At 34.5% G+C, this 8,718-nt stretch overlaps 1 non-coding gene across 1 annotated transcript; it reads left to right on the top strand.

Moving 5' to 3' along the window:
- The first annotated feature begins 8,095 nt into the window (after positions 1 to 8,095).
- LOC148950359 (U5 spliceosomal RNA) lies at positions 8,096 to 8,202 on the top strand. The gene has a single exon (XR_016142063.1). It is a non-coding gene; the product is annotated as a U5 spliceosomal RNA (small nuclear RNA).
- Positions 8,203 to 8,718: the final 516 nt, after the last annotated feature.

The raw sequence follows: 8,718 nt of genomic DNA, 5'->3' as shown, positions 1-8,718 counted from the left end.
TTTTATATTTTTTGCACTTTTACAAGTTTTCAAGTAAAATTTTTGGGGCACTATCAGCCGCACGCGTACTTCTACCAAAATGGTGTTTAATAAGCATGTGTTTTGGTTTCAAAATAACGCGTCTAATAACAAATGCGTATAAAACTAGGAATTATTCGTGCGAAGCATAACATAAGTTAGCAGTCAATCCTGTGATGGAGCTAAAAAGGGGTTCAGGAGTTCAAAACGTTAATATATATAGAAAGTGTCAATACAGAGACACCTCTTTTGAAATTGGCCAAATATATAGGTCCGCTCTAAGTAGCATTATTAATATAGGAAGGCGGATGGAGTAAAGAGGGGAAAACCAGAATAGCTACGGTGAAGTTGTTTTTCCGTATTAAAAAAAAAAAATTGAAGCATGTGACGATAGTTTTAATGCTAGGGTAAGTATACCGAAGTTAAGGGTACTATGGTTGATAGTTATTTTAGGCATTTGGAAAAGCCAAGGAAGGCATGCTAGGTTCTGTTTTTGGCTGTCTTGATAGGGGGGATTGAATATTTGTAATCCCAGAATGTTGAAAATCTGAGAAGCACTGTACATTTTTATTTGTAGATATTTAATGAAGTGGAAAGTTTTTGTCCAAATTTCCATTAAAAGGTCTGAAACTTTTTTTTTCCTAAATTAAGATGTTTATATACTTCCAGGAATTTAAAGCAATGATACTAAAATCTGAGCTATGACTTTCTTAAAGCTAAAATTGAAACTCAAATTGGCCACAGGACAATTTTGTAACGTTTACATACCTTCTTGTACCCAAGCCTATTTAGTTTAAAGTAGATGTAATTTCATAAAAAAAGCAAAAAAAACAAAACTGGAACCTCTGTTTCAAGATACAAGGCTGTAAATAAAGCCCTTTAATTTTATGAATGAATACTGATGAAATCAATCATACTTATGTAAATGAGACACAGATGTAGATAGTGAGAAAAGGGAAAAGGGTTTAGAGACAGAGATTAGAGAGAGATATTCTAAGGAGAAAAAAGAAATTAACAAGCTTTACAACATCCTCGCTAGAGAAATGAGCACACTCCGAACAAAGTTGGCTTTTGCCTGACATGAAAAAGATGTAATACCTGATGGGAGGGGAGGAAGATAAGTCAGGTAAAGCTTAATCAGTGAGTTTAATTCACTAGCATCGTTTTTAAGAGAGCGTATTACCTCTTTGGAGTTATTTCCCTTTTTGCAGAATATTCAAATCTTACATAAATTGTTGTTTGTAAAAAAATTCTTTTTTGTAAAAACATTATATAAAAAAGGCATAATAGTCTTAAAAAAATTCAGTTATGTTTTTAGTGATGCATTTGTTGTATCTTTTCTGAATTATCTTGATAGTTAAATGATCGTGAAAACACATTGTAAGGGAAGGGGGTCATGTTTCTCCATTTCCAATAGTCAGCACTAATGAAGAAGTAAACTGTTTGTTTTGTTTATTCTTCAGCTTTTCATTGACTCGTAATGCTATCTACTCCTTACGAAAAAAACAATTCTACCTGCATTAAATTCTGCATTAAAACTCTAAGTAAAAAGAATTACAAATTGTTCCGAAGATAAAAATTACTTTTATTAATCAAAACCAAAATTAATTTTTACAAAAAAAAACTCAAATGGTATTTTCAGGCACAGAAATAAAGAGGGAAGGACCTTAAACTCACTCCCCACCATTTGAGATAACGTACTGATGGGAGAGGATTTCGCTTTTTTTCGGCAATCATTAATAAAAAAGTAAACTATTCGCTCCACACAAGGTACAAGAAGTGTGCGTGTAACTGAACCCTTATCTAACTGTCCCCATTTACTGAACCTCGTGTTCAGTTAAACGAGACTTCAGTTGCCTGGGAAACAATACAAGGGACTAGATTTTTTTCTACTTGTCTGCCCTATTTGTAGAACCATACAATCTTTTCAAATTTCAAAACAAACCATAGCGTCGACTGAAATGTCTGAAATTCAAAAGAAATTATATGCAGATATAAACGAGTTCAGAGACGACATTGTTATGATCTGTGATGCTAATCTTGACAGAAAGGAAGAGACGCTTTCACTTACGCAACTTGCACAGTTTGTACGAAATTACAGTGGCCTTGCAAACTGTTAAGATTGGGCAAAAGATTTATTGGATATTAAGATTATTTCTATGTATCCAAGAAAGATGATCTCTTAACCTTTATTTTAAAATTCCATTATATCTTGCTTGTTTGCTTATTACACTCCTTTAGCTTATTACACAACGGTAAATAATCACTTTCTGGACAAACTTATTTTGATCAAACAGTTCGTGGTAACGAACTGTAAGTAAGGAGCGACCCGGCTCAATAGTAACCGAAACTCTAAAAAACGGAAATTTTGATACCAATAGATACATCAAAAGAATCACATTTTAATGCTGATTTCAAATATATAATTTTCATCAAGTTTAATCTTACCCATCAAAAATTATGAGCCTGAGAAAATTTGGCTGATTTTCAAAAAAAGGGGGAAAGACCCCTAAAAGTTATAGAACCTTAATGAAAATCACACCATCATATTCAGCGTATCAGAGAACCCTACTGTAGAGGTTTCAAGCTCCTATCTTAGTTATTTGGGAGAATCTTTCCGTGGAGGATGTTTCTTTGGGGTAAGGAGCATTTCTATGAAGGGGGCACCGGATTTCCAAGCATTATTTAAAAAACGATCAAAAATTAAATTAAAAAAAACAAGTTTTTTTCAACTGAAAGTAAGAAGCAACATTAAAACTTAAAACTAACAGAAATTATGACGTATATGAGGGGGTTCTCCCCCAAGTCAATACCTCCCTCTTTACGCTACAGTTTTTTTTAGTGCTTTCAAAAGAGCTATCTATTCTAATTAAACGGCCTTTGTGATTCAGGGGTTTGTGAATTAAAATTGTTTATTAATAACGTAAAGAGCGTGGTATTGACTAAGCGGAGAACCCCCTCATATACGTAATAACATATACGTAATAAACAAAACAATAAAAAAAGGGCGATACAGCTCAATAGTAATCGAAACTTTTAAAAACGGAATTTTGATGTCAATAAATGTATCAAAAGAATGGGCTTATAATGCTGATTCTAAATATATAAATTTTATTGAGTTTAGTATTACTCATCAAAGGCTACGAACCTGAGAAAATTTACCTGATTTTTTAAAGAGGGGGAAACATCCTCTACAAGTGAAAGAATTTGAATGAAAATCACACCCTCAGATTCAGCGTATCAGAAAACCCTATTACATAGGTTTCAAGCTCATATCTGCAAAAATCTGCAACTTCGTAATTTTTGCCAGAAGAAAAATATACGAATATAGAAGTTCGTTACGTAAGTTAATTTGTAAATTACGTCAGAACCAAATTTAGAGACAGCCATTTAGCAAAAGAAGAGTAAAATTTTTATACAAATTTTGTTTACTTATTCAATGATGGTGAGCCAAAATAAAAGCTGCATTAACTAAAAAACGATCAGAAATTAAATAAAAAAAACAAGTTTTCCAAACTGAAAGTAAGGAGCGACATTAAAACTTAAAACGAACAGAAATTATTCCGTATATGAAAGGGGCTGTCCCCTCCTCAACGCCTCGCACTTTACGCTAAAGTTTGACTCTGTCTCACAACTTTATTTTTTAAAACAACAAAAAGGTTGAGCGTAAAGAGCGAGGCGTTGAGGAGGGGACAGCCCCTTTCATATACGGAATAATTTCTGTTCGTTTTAAGTTTTAATGTCGCTCCTTACTTTCGGTTTAAAAAACTTGTTTTTTTTTTATTTAATATTTTAAAGAAATTGGTAGATCCAGGTGAAAGGAAGTCTCAGGAATCAGCTCAAACATCCATTCATGAAAACATATTGGCTTTATTCACCAACCAAAAAGCCACTGTTTATCCTAGTCCAATGTGCCAAGAACAAACATTGCAATGTTCGTATCAAGTTAAGCCTGTATTTTTGGGATAAAATATCAACAATTGTTTTATTCAACATGACTAAATTGTAATAGCCTACAAACATTTATTCGGTTAGATTTAACAGAAACAAGAAAAGTAAATCGATGAAAGTTTCTGGATGAAAAAATAATTTTTTTTGCATCTGATCAGTTGTGAAATTTGTCGAGGTGAAAAGTCAAAAAAAGAAAAAACCAAGAATTTCAAAAATATAATAAAGAGCATGAAAATTAATTTCAAGGCTTTCAAGGCATAGAAAGGGAAGATTATAATTCTAGGCTGCAGCATTAAGCTGCTTTAGTAAAGTTTCAATGCTTGAGGTTAACACAGCTGTGCATGCTCCTCTTCCATCCCATTCTATTCAAGACCTCCTTCTTTACAGCTTCCCAAGAAGTTTCCACTTTCCTTAAATCTTTCCTTCCAACAACCTTCCCTCCCGTTCCAGGATAACCTGCTTTTCGTTTGATCCTATATGGTTGGCTGACTGGGACAATCCTTCATCCAGTGACAGTGGAAACATGTCATCCTCCATCCGAAGAACGTGTCTTAGCCATCTCAACCTTTCTCTCATTACAGCCCTAGAGAATGGGATTGAACCAATTTTTTCTTAATGTTTAATAATTGGGATATGATCAGTCAGTCGGGTACCCAAAACAATCCGTGGGCTATTGTTCTGGAAAACGTCTAACAAATCTTCCTCCGTCTTTAGCAGTGCCCATTCATCGGAACTATGCTTAAACACCTGTCATTCCTGTAGCTTCCAATATTCTAATCCCAGTTTGCAGACTTATCTTCCTGCTCTTCGAAACTTTTTTCAGCTGTGAAAAACACCCTGGGCCTTGGCTATTCTACTTTTAACATCTTCACTGCATCCACTGTCTTTACTAATAATCTTGCCTAGGTAAGTGAAGCTGTCTACTTGATCGATCTTCTTTCTACCCAATATAACCTCTTCACCTTCACTTATTCCCAGTCTTAGTGATATAGTCTTCTTTACACTAATTTTCAAACCCATTCTTGCACCCTGAACCCAGGGCTTCCACTATCCCGGAATTTTCGGGGATTTCCCAGAAAATCTATGAGTCTCCCCGAAAAAAAATTTGGTTCCCCGAATCCCCGAAATTTCCCCGAGAATCACTCAACTACGGTTTGAACTGCAGTTTTGGGATCTTCTTACGGTCTTGCAAACCTGTTAGTTAAGCAAAGGAAATTTTACGGGAAATATATTCTGCTCAAATTGGAAAAGACAAGTAAATCTGTTTAAATATCTAATGCCTACCTTTACAACTTCTAATGCTTTAATAATGAATAACCCTGTATGAAGGCTAATTATGAGATAGAAACAAAAAAAAAAATAAAGAAAATGTGGTATAATTTATTTCTTCCTGAGAGCTATCCTTAAATACAATCTTATTACCATAAACAAATGCACCACTCCCTCCCCCTCCTAATGAGGCAAAATTTAGCTATAGACTATGTAAAAGGTCGGGGAATAGAGGATTCAAACAGAAGTAACCCCAAAAATATTATCCATAAGAAAATTTACAATACAGCTTAAAGTAAAAATTTGGTTATTAGGCTCATATTGTTTTCTTGGCAAGTTTAATATATTTTCGAACTTATTTAAAACGAACAGTTGGTTAATAATGCCAAATAATGTTAGTGCGAAGTAAAAGAATAAGTAAATTTTATATGATTTGTAGCCTACAGCTATCATGTCCAGGTATTAGATGGGCTGATATAAAAATGAGACTGCATTCAGTATTATATTTGGAAGATGGATGGTCACAGGGTTGGCGGAAGGGCTGTTGGTTAATCGGTGACTATATAGTAATTATAAGGTAACCATTAGAAAGGAAAACTTAGTAGAAACAAACAATGAAAAAAATATATGTTCTGAGGGGGTATTTTCCGCACGGGGAGGGGGTATTTCTGAGGGTATTTTTCGCGGGAGATATTTTCCTCGGGGGTATTTTCCGTGGGCAGTATTTTCAGTAGAGAAGCATTTTCTGCGGAGGATATTTTTGTGAGGAGGGGGGGGCATTTTCTTTTTTTTTCGGGGGAGGTTTTTTTTTGGGGGGGGGGGGTAAACACCTAAGACCTTAGAAGCAGCATGAAAAACCGATAATTTGTCAATTGTCGTCAAAATCCCCTTTTTAATTTAAGTTTAAATTTACTTGTTTAGTTTAGTTCTCGTTTGTTTTAAGTTTTAATAATACCCCGTACTTATAGGTTGAATTTTTCTATTTAATTTACTTATCTAGAAACCCCAAACAATATTTGTTTTTGTTTTCAAATATTATTAATGAATTACTGAGATTAATGACTTAATAAAAAATTGCTACTGATATTTACAGTTCACATGTGTTCACTATTTTTCCTTTTTTTTTGAAAACAATTTTGAAGTTTTTGCCGCAATATCAGCAATAAGCGTTTTCAGCTATGGGTTCCAATCCCGGGCTCTGGCTCTAAAACCTATTTTGTAAAAGGCTTGATTTACTACGCAGATCCAAGCCCTACTTGAGCCTGAAAGCGAAGCTAAAACAATTTTGGCTTCCAAATTTTTGCAACGAAATTCCATTTTGTTTTTTTCCCCGAAAAATCCCCGAATCTCGAAGACTTGTCCCCTAAAACTCCCCGAATTTTTAATACTTGTCCCCGAATTTAAATTTTGGAGAGTGGAAATCTTGCTTTGGATTGGCTGACTCCTGTGATTACCCCAAATGGAAGTAACTCAACAGCGTAATTTTTGGTAGTGGGGGACTACATTCGCGCGGACCCCTGTCCACACTCTGTAAAGTTTTGTCCTTTGGGATTCTTTTTTATGTGATTAATCTATCAGTTGTAAGGTAAAGTACAAAATTCGATGTTATTAAGAAAATAATGGGGAAAGTAGAATTGATCATTGGACCCATTTGAAAAAAATGAATTCCTTGATAAACTTACATGTTTGAAATATTACGGAAGAATTGTGCCCAGGCATATGAGAGAGTTGGGCGTATACTCTATAGATTCCTATTGCATTTTGTTTTCGAAAATACTCTTTAATTATTAAATACTGATTTTTAAAGTTAAATAGTGATCTAACAAAACCCATTATATTCATATTAATTCACAAAGTCTATTATTGGAAAATAGAACTACCCTTGTTCCCCCCCACATGCCAAATATGACCGTGCGGGTGCACACTCAAGCTTAAAAAATTCATACCCTACTGCCCAACTTGAGTGACTCTTTAAATAGGGGGGGACTTTGACGATAGTCCTTGCTCAATCACTCAGTTACATTAGAACTATTTTTGAGCCTGATTACTGAATATTTATTTTATTTTCTGCGGATGTAGTTTTTGTACCATGTCATTAAAGTTGCCCATGAATTCCTGCTCATTGAATATGTTTTCTCATCATGTAATTTTTTGCCCATATTTACTGGATTGAACATTGAATTCCTAATTGCTTTCGAACCTTGTTAAAAAAAAAACAGATAAGGATTTACTAGGATTTATTTTTATATACTCAAGTCATCTCTAGCTATTTTCATAGCTCTGGGATACATTGTATGTGTTTATACTTTGATTCCAGTGTAAGCAAATCATTGAAACAGAAAGGTCGCGTGAGAGGAAAGAAAGAAAATGAAGCGACGCCAGCCCAGCATTAAGCATTTCTTAAAGCTTGCAAAAAACAGCAATGACGGTAAGGAGTTTACTACTATTCTGACAATAGTTTATATTTAGTGGGTTTTGAAGCACGCATGTGTCACTTGTAATTAAAATGCAATTCCCAGTTTAGATTGAAGACAACCAAAGCTAAAACTAAATTTGGAAATCTTCTCGTAAGAATTTTTCTTAGCTATGATCAATTAAAGGAAACAGTAAAAATGATCATTAATTGGGGGGGATCAAACTTTTTTGAAAATTAATCTTTTTCTAGAGCCCAAAATGGGATTATTAATAGTTCATTATATTTTATATTCTATTTCTTGTGTAACTATACAAAATACAAAAAACTGAAAATTCTACCAAATCCTGAGATCCATCTCCCGATTTTCTCCCGAATCCTGAGAGCCATCTCCCGAAAATTGTCAAAATTCTACAGACTGTTTGAAAAGATAAGTGGAAACACTGGCTCTGGCCTCTCCTCATATCGAGTTAATCTTTCGCCTTTTACTAAAGATTACCGTGGGGAGGTGCACTTGATGAGTCTTAACAAATTTTGAATGCCGCAAGGCAGACTAGCCTATAGTCTTGCTGCATATTCTAATGTTCAAAGATCACTGATCTGACAAGCCGGATAACTGGGCAATTGACGAAACGTAAATGACATGAGCAGTCAATGGGACTACTATTTGAGCAAACGTTATAAATTATTTGTTAGACAATAAACCCTAGAGAATGGAGGATCATTGAAGTCATATTTGAACAAAAATTCAATCTTTTCAAAACATAAAAACAAATTGTGAAATTATGGGCAGATAGCAAAAAAGGACAGTAATTGTTAAATGTGGCACACCTTCCAGGGGTTTCTAAATAAGCTATGCTTATAGTGAAGAAGACATGATTAGTGTTGTTATTCGCCTAGTTGCATGCAGCTTTTCAGTTGACAAGTTACCGGCTAAGTATTTGTTGTTATCTTTTGCAGATTGCATCCGGGGAAGCTAATTTTAAGCGGGTAAGGAATGCTCCAAGTCACTCCTGGCTCGGTGCTATGACAAACAAAGTTCTACGCACCCTTGAGTTTTCCTAGGA

Source organism: Artemia sp. Qi Xiang Cuo, chromosome 7 (assembly GCF_049724085.1).
Source record: "Artemia sp. Qi Xiang Cuo chromosome 7, ASM4972408v1, whole genome shotgun sequence".
Lineage (NCBI taxonomy): Eukaryota > Metazoa > Arthropoda > Branchiopoda > Anostraca > Artemiidae > Artemia > Artemia sp. Qi Xiang Cuo.
This window is presented reverse-complemented; position numbering and strand designations above follow the sequence as displayed.